Source organism: Argopecten irradians, chromosome 15 (genome assembly GCF_041381155.1).
Source record: "Argopecten irradians isolate NY chromosome 15, Ai_NY, whole genome shotgun sequence".
Lineage (NCBI taxonomy): Eukaryota > Metazoa > Mollusca > Bivalvia > Pectinida > Pectinidae > Argopecten > Argopecten irradians.
Window position 1 is genome coordinate 689,600 of NC_091148.1, and position 8,450 is coordinate 698,049.

Genomic DNA, 8,450 nt, shown 5'->3' on the forward strand with positions numbered 1-8,450 from the left:
ATCATGTGACTGTAGCAATATTTATAGGATAATCTAAAAATAGCGAAACAAAATAACAATTTAATTGAGAATCGTTTACAGCATCGTCAATTTTTATTAGTTTATATTAACAACATCTTTTTTCATATGTCAGTTTTTAAGAGTTTACAAACATTAACTAAATACATACGAAAAACATCCATTTCTTATTCGTGTGTTGCCTAACGATTTTTAAATTTTATAAACAAAGATGGCGCAGCCCATGATAACAAACCCGACGCACTTGTTTAATTCAAACTATGGCAAAATAACCATTTGCTGAACAATACTGACACTCTCTTCTTAATCCTGCTTCTTTAGAGGAGTTCTTTCAATAGGTTTATATATATATATATTCAAACAAGTGTATATACAATGTAATAGACCATTTGCATTTCTCAGTGATGTAAGCGGCATATTTTGTAATGACGTAAGGAACACCTGACAAAAACGGCACTTCCTGTCTATTACCTGACACATTTGTTACCGATGTCAACACGATGAAACGCGTTGTTTTTGGTGTAAATATCGGCGTGACAACTCATGATAAGATAATAAGTGCTTGAATAAGGTATTTTTATACTATTTTCTTATTTCTGAAACAGTCACAGTTGAAATATAAGGGTAACTCGTCGCTTCAATGCAATGTTATATTACACTCTGATCATCCATTTGTCAGCTGTTTGTACGGAACACAGATTGAAAAATGTTAAAAATCCTCAATTTTCCATATGAATTATGAAACCTGATAATACTGACAGTTTATATATGAAAGATTATTGAGAAATAATTGTGGACCAATCTCTGTGTCTGTAGTTACTGCCATTGAAATAAAAATAATAAATTCATTGATCAAAAGTACATGTACAACACGTACACTTGTAGGCCCCCTACATTACGGGAGGCTATGTACATGTATACATATGCACATTAAAATTATACATAATGTACATGTCCGGTATAATTAATACCTATTTAACACCAGAAACATTAAGTACAATGTACATGTTTTGACAACACAGTCAATTTAAATATGATGAACATTTCTTTGCAAATTGAAACAGATCGCTAATGCACTAGGACTACTTTAGTCAGTATTAAGTAGTAAAGTGTACTAAGTTTGCTCTGGTGAGTTACACATGAGTTTCACATTAAGGGAGTACTCTGTAGAATGAGAGGGAGTATTACTTCAGCAGATATTTAAAGAAATCTACTTGTCTTCCTTTCATTTGATGAAACATTAAATATTTATACATGTACCATGTATATAGAGTGTATGTACATGTAAATATACATGAATCTTATTTGGCTTACTTGGGACAATTATGATGACACTTCAAATGTTTTTAAGAAGAGAAATCAGTCTTCTGGTTGTCTATTTGATGATCCATTCAAATGTTTCTTGTGAGCAGCAATGAAAAAGAAAACCACAATTATACAAATTGGAGAGGATAAAGCTTTTTCCTGACAGCCATAGGCCAATGTCTAATATCTATGAGTCAATAACATTTATTGAATTTGAAATACTGATGGATTTATTTGAGACTAAATATTCAATTTTATTAACAAACCAAATAATATACTGTATATTCAGTTTTCTCCATGTAAATCTGTAAACAAACATAAGGCAAAATACATGTAATGATCAATCCCTTCCTTTTTGGATTTTGATAAGAAAGCAACAGAGTATGATCAAAGCTTTAATATGCTAACATTAAAACAAAAAGTCATTCTAGTTACATTCAGGCTTTTCATTTATTTAATATTATGTGCAATTTCATACTCTCTTTTCAAAGATTTTAAGATTTAACAGAGATTAAGAATAAGATGTCAGAACTTGACTTTTGATATCATTGCAGCTGTTTGATAAAATAGTTACCACTAAATCTTAAGATTGCAAAGCAGTCAACCTATAACAAAATTTATTTGTGAATAACATATATATTAAATGAGGTAAAAAAGATAGACTTTAACTCTAATATTTAAACAGTGCAATAAAACAAGAATAACTCCAGACTTTTTTGTATATACACATGTTACATGTATATACTTTACATTAAATCAGATCTTCACCTGTATTAGGTTTGAATGTCTTGTTACCTGTTCACATATGAAGAAACACAAATGCATCATCACTATTCTTTTTATTGTAATAAAATGATTGTATGTTTTTGGATGGTCCAGGTCCAGATCAGTGAACCTTAACTGAGGTGGTAGATGTATTAAGTTCAGCCTCTTACTAGCCATGTATATTTCCCCTTCTACTACAGAACAATGACATATTCATAACATGGGAGACTGCATCCTTGATACTCCAGAGGTTATTTTCACTGTCATTACACTAGAAACTGTTGAACACTTAAGGCTGAATGGAAAATTATGACAAGAAATTTAAATGATATTTCATTAATCTCAAAATATATTTTTGCATCTAGAGAATATTGAAGAAACTCTTGTGTTTGCAGGTCAGACTGTGAGTGCTTTTTGTCCTGCAGTGCTGCACTGTGCAAAATTGAAAACTTTGAGCAAATAAAATTATTAGAATTTCTTATGTGTGTTAAATCTATTTATTAATAATTTATTCTCAAGAAGAGAATAAAGGTTATGGCAGTAATTTTACCATTATAAAAACTGAATAAAAACCCACTATCAATGGTTGCATGTTCAATGTTGCTCTCAAAAGCATGTGTGCCACTTCATAGAAATCTGTTATTAGTAAGTATTAGTTATCTTAAATTATCTTAATATGAAATATATTTTGTAACACCATATTTTAATTTAAGTTTACAAACTAAATGATCCTGCAGAGGTGTATCCTCAATACTCCAGGGGTTACTATCTACTGACATTATATCCACCCTTGGGCTATGGCATAGCAAAAATGAAGGCAACAGAAGACACAGGTAATTTGATCCTTTGATGATCTTGTACATCAAAATAATCTAATAATGGTACACTGTGGTTGACTGTGGCTTTGAAGTTGGACATCGCTCACTCTCTGAAATCTAAAAGGATTTCTCTGCAGACCTGTGATTGGCCAGCTTTATTCTCATGAACTGCCTCCTTTTTATAATGGGATAGTTCAGGGGTGGATAGGATGTCTGTGTCTTAAACCCTGGAGTATCGAAGGTGGCAGAGTGTAAATTTCAATAATACCTTTAAAAGATGCATATACATTTGTATAGACTGTCCATATTATTCTTTTGAAAGAAACCCTGAACATTGCATTTCTGTTTAAAGACTGTTCAGTTATTACTGTATACACATCTGATGCAAGGGAACTACATAAAGACAATTATCACTATCACTATCAGTGTCAATAGACACTGTTTCCATTTCTTGGGTAGGAAAGGGACAAGGAGCTGGAATCCGGGATATTTCGACTGACTCAAATGAAGGGAATACAGGCTACATGTAGCTCATAAAGTTTGGAATACAAATAAAACAACAAAGTGCTGTCATAACTTGTATTTTTCACTTTAAACACATTTTAATAAAAATACTGGATTACATTTGTAGTGTATCTACAATGCATTTGTATAAAATTTCTCTCTGTCCATAAGTTATGATGTCCATTCTTTTAATCCAGTCCTTTCCTCATATGCATGTATGTCCTTTTGATTTAAGAACTGTTATCACATCAAAGTTTTCCATGATTAGCTTCCTGTAATTAAAAATAAGAATGTGATTAATTGTTACACTTTGACTAAGGTAATATGTCATTTATTGACAGATCATTTGTCATTTAATACAAATGATCTTTAGTTCTGTAGTATACATGTAAATATAATATTATTGTTATTGATAAAAACTGGACTTGACAATCTACACAAAATATTAAACTTTAAAAGCTTTAACTTGTCTTATACTCTTGCAGGTGCTTTTATGTTTCATCTGTAACAATATGAAATATTTCTGTCACAATTACATGCATATTTTTTTCAAATTTTAAATAATTACTATTGATTACATGTATAATATTGGATACTTCTCATTACTCTAAGAAAAGTTTGGAATTTACACTGGTCAAAGAAATTGTTTGGAGGCGGCAGTATCTTATATTTACCTGGAATTTTTATGATAATTGTTTGAACCTAAATGATAATCAGATGATTTCTAAGAAATAGCTAGTTAATGATTTAATAAAATTCTATGCCTAATACAAATTTGACAGTATAGGCTTGCCTGCATGCATAATTTACTTTATTTATCATATTTCAAGTCATTTGTGAAATAACAAACTTTTTCCTATATCTGGTTATAAACGTCTATGCTTGACGTCTCCGCCATGTTAGCACTAAATACATATGTACAGTAACTTACATGTACATTATATTACGTTTCTTCGTCACTGGTTCTGTATAGCATTCTTCGGATGTGGTCTTACACAATTCCTTTAAGTCCTAAAAGCTGAACATGTCGCTGACAAAGGGTTAATGTAGTTATTCGATGAACCAACAGACAACATGCATGCTGCAGACGTTACATTGACCTGTTGAATGTGCGATTGTTTACATTGCCAACACTAGTTTTTTCGCCCGTATAAGAAAATCTATGCATAATCTGCATCAATCTTCATATATTGTACACTGAGGAAAATATGTAATATCACGCTTTACATAAAATCCAAATTCTTCAAGCGATTGTCGCTTCGTACGTTGTCCAAACGACAGTGCACAGGGCCTCGTTACTATTGATGATATATATAAGATAGGTCACGTCTATTTACATACATTATGTAAATAGACGTGACCTATCTTATATATATCATCAATAGTAACGAGGCCCTGTGGACAGTGCTTCGCCATTTTGACAACAGCTGTCAGGCACGCGATTTTGTCAGGTGTTCCTTACGTCATTACAAATTTGCCGCTTATATCATTGAGAAATGCAAATCATCTATTGCATGACACCTTAGCTTGACTTAGTTGGGACAGTGCAGCGAGGGAACTCCTTTATAATAATTAAATATTGGTTATTATTTACGTCATCATGTCCATTCAGTGCATATCTTTAGGAAGTAATCATGCAATTGGGTGTCGTACACTGAAAAGGGAATTAACTTTTTATGGTTTAGTTCTTAACGACTATAATGTTCAGTGAAACGCGTGACGTCTGATTTGTGCTTTATCAAAATAATGAAGTGTAATTACTGCGTTCAAAAAACTTTTGTTTGGGTATAGATATAGATGACCAAGTCACGCACGGCATGGGAAGATGCGAAGCTCTACTTTCAAGTAGTAAGTCAGCACTTCTGAAATAAGACAAAGGTACGTACGTTTGCAAGCGACGGCCATGAGCACCAGTGCTTCGAACAAATTTTACACGGAATTTTGGATGTTAATATAAAAATAGTATGCAAGCTATTGAAAGATGGCGTTATGTGTAAACTGACAAAAACATACTTTAGGGTCGAATGGCAACACAATCTTGTTGACACGTTGATGTGTTTATCGCAGCATTACCTCGTAACCTGCCATAGACCAATTATTCCTTTAATTAAGATTGGTTGGACTAGTTGGATCATTTAAATTTTCAGCCTAGTTATGCAAGGCCATATTTGTTGTTACACAGTCGTAAACAATGTTTCCTTATGTAGGAGCGTTGAGATTTAGCAGTCTAATTGGAGTAAAGTTCCCTAAATTATCACTTTCATCGGAATCTATACTCTTGGAAATTCTGAGTAGCCAGGTTGACTAACAAGAGAATGTAGTTGCCATTTGCGACCTCAACTCTCTATATTTTTCACGTCCACTCAAATAAAAACAGTTTTCCCGGATTTTAATTTCAAAACTAATTTATATATAGGCAGAAAATGTCATGAGAATATATTTAATGAGGGAGGGGGGGGGGGGGTAAAATTGTGGACAAAACTTGTAACAGGCGGTAAAATGAGATGACGAAGAGGAATGTTTCGTTTTTTCCCCAAAAATGTTAATTTTTTTTATTTCAAACAAAATTTTCAGTTAAAAAACTTAAAGTAGATCTAATGACTTTAATATAAAGTAGATGATCTATACTCTAATATTCACCCAAAGAAATGTAATTAAAGGAGTAAGAAATGATAATTTACTTTATAAATTATATATAATTACCTCTCACTACTGGAAGAGGAAAGCAAAAGGTTAGGCGAGGCACCCTCGTCAGCCAATATATACATTGTCTGGAATCAACTGTAGTTGAGAGGTAAAATTGTGTGTCCATGTGTTTGTTCATATTTAATATTCTACACAACTGTACTGTACAATCAAACCGGTATTCATGTGCTTCTTAAAACAGGGTTCAAGTAGTCAAGAAAAGGCAATTTAAGTCAGGACATTTCATATTTATACAAACCATTTTGAATGATGGTTAGTTCCATTATAGTCCAAAAATTAACATTTGTTTACTTCACCATTAACTCCAGCTTAAAATGCCCCAATTAAAAATAGGCATGAGATTGAAAATGCAGTTTTATAAAGTTTCAAGTTTTCTTGTTTTTACTTATTTTTTATTGTGCTGGAACCCTGCAAATTTTACAACATGTCTTTTGAATTTAAATACGTATAAAAGTTGCGAGTTGAATGGATCCCCTCCTGTGTGAGAGCAACTTATTGTATCATTTCCTTCTTATAAGTAATAAAAAAAAAAAGTAGCTGATCTACGCAAAGGATTAATGAATTAAAAATGAAGAATATTTAACAAAAGACTTTGGTACGTTTGTGCAGGTAGTTTTAATGAAAATGAATATGAAGAATTCAGGCCCTTTGGGCCTTTTTAAAATCACAAAAGGAAAAAGGTAGTGTCATTTTGAAGGGACAACTAGAAGTACTTTCGATATGCAAAGATTCAAGAAAATTGGACTGTGGGCAGTTATTATGGGATTTTTAACATTAGCTTGAACACTACTTTTATTCATGTACATTATATGTATTTATTTCCTGTAAAATGTGAAATTGAATCTGATGACAAATGTTATATAGTACCTCAAGCGCTATTTCTAACAAAGTACTCTAGAATAAACTACATGTTGCTATATTAGATACGCTGATTAATTACGAATGGTGAGCATTTGTGGAAATCAACGAAGATATAAATTGATATACATCAATATTATTCTTAAATACAATGTGAATATCACACAACATATAGTAAAAACTATGTATACATGGATTTCAGTCAGATTATATTATTTTATAAACTTAAAACATTATATGCTGTGTTGCTCTCTCATTGATTTAAAACTCAAATGTTGCTAAAATTCAAATGACACGTATACAAAATATTAGTAAAACTACTTGGTTTCCGTATTTGAATACGATAACACAACGGATTAATGTGACAAATGGAAGTAACTCCTTAGACAGACGTTCACTCTAGAGTTATCTCTATTTGACTCGCTATAAATTACGATTTTTGGAAAATCGTTCCAAATATGGTTTGATATGTATTATTATAATTCATTTATGATATCATCCAACGTGATATGTACAGAGAAATATATTATCACATATATATAACATAAACATACCATTGAAAAACTTATTTAGTTAGTGCATGACTGAAAGATATATTACTAGTATGCAAATCGCGTTACAGTGTACATATAAAAGATATGAATGTCGTTCGGAATAAATCCACTGTTTTGAGAATTACAAGATACATTTTAGTAAACCTAAACTGATTTAAACTTGTAAGAATAGAGAAAGATTTAAAATATCACTTTCATGATCCTAGTATCAGTCACTATGGTGAATGGTACCGACGAATTACAAATGTAACGACATGATAGAAAAAAAAACTCAAACATGCCTTATTAAGCTTAATAAGATATACAAATATTAAAAATACGTAAAATTATTTTGGATTTTGAAGATGTGCATATATACTATATACAATCTATATACGGGATTCACTGTAATGACCACTAATACATGAAAGACTGTCCAGGTGTCGGGTTAGTGATCACTTACAAGTGAAAAAACACAGCATGGTCGATTGCGGGGAATTCATTTCGTCAGATTATCGATACAGATTCCTTGATGGACTCTGTGGATGGAGCTGTCCGTAGCTAAATGCGCGAATATTTTCCCGTTATCAGTCCAAGTCTTCTGGATTTTGTCATCGTATTTACATATGTCTACAAGATATTGGTTATATTTTGTTAAGTCTATCTCTCTTTTGACTATACGCGATCAGTTTTTATTTTGTGTCTATACGTTTGACTGCCTTTAAAAAAAAACATAAACAGCCAGTTAAAATTCACAAAGTTTACTAACGTAAAGTTTCGCAGATATAGAAAGCATCAGTTAGCATTACAAATACAATCGGCCATTAGGACAGTCCATATTTATATTGGTGCATCCACATTTTCTTGGGAACGACCCCCCTGGTTCCCCAGCAGCCCAAGACCTCAACACTCATATTTACACTCACGTTAGAGCTGGCCATAA

At 32.1% G+C, this 8,450-nt stretch overlaps 1 long non-coding RNA gene across 1 annotated transcript; it reads right to left on the minus strand.

Moving 5' to 3' along the window:
* Positions 1–3,471: 3,471 nt before the first annotated feature.
* On the minus strand, positions 3,472–4,919 carry LOC138308942 (uncharacterized). The gene is made up of 2 exons (XR_011206165.1): positions 4,342–4,919; positions 3,472–3,682 (listed from the first exon to the last, which is right to left on the minus strand). It is a non-coding gene; the product is annotated as an uncharacterized lncRNA (long non-coding RNA).
* Positions 4,920–8,450: the final 3,531 nt, after the last annotated feature.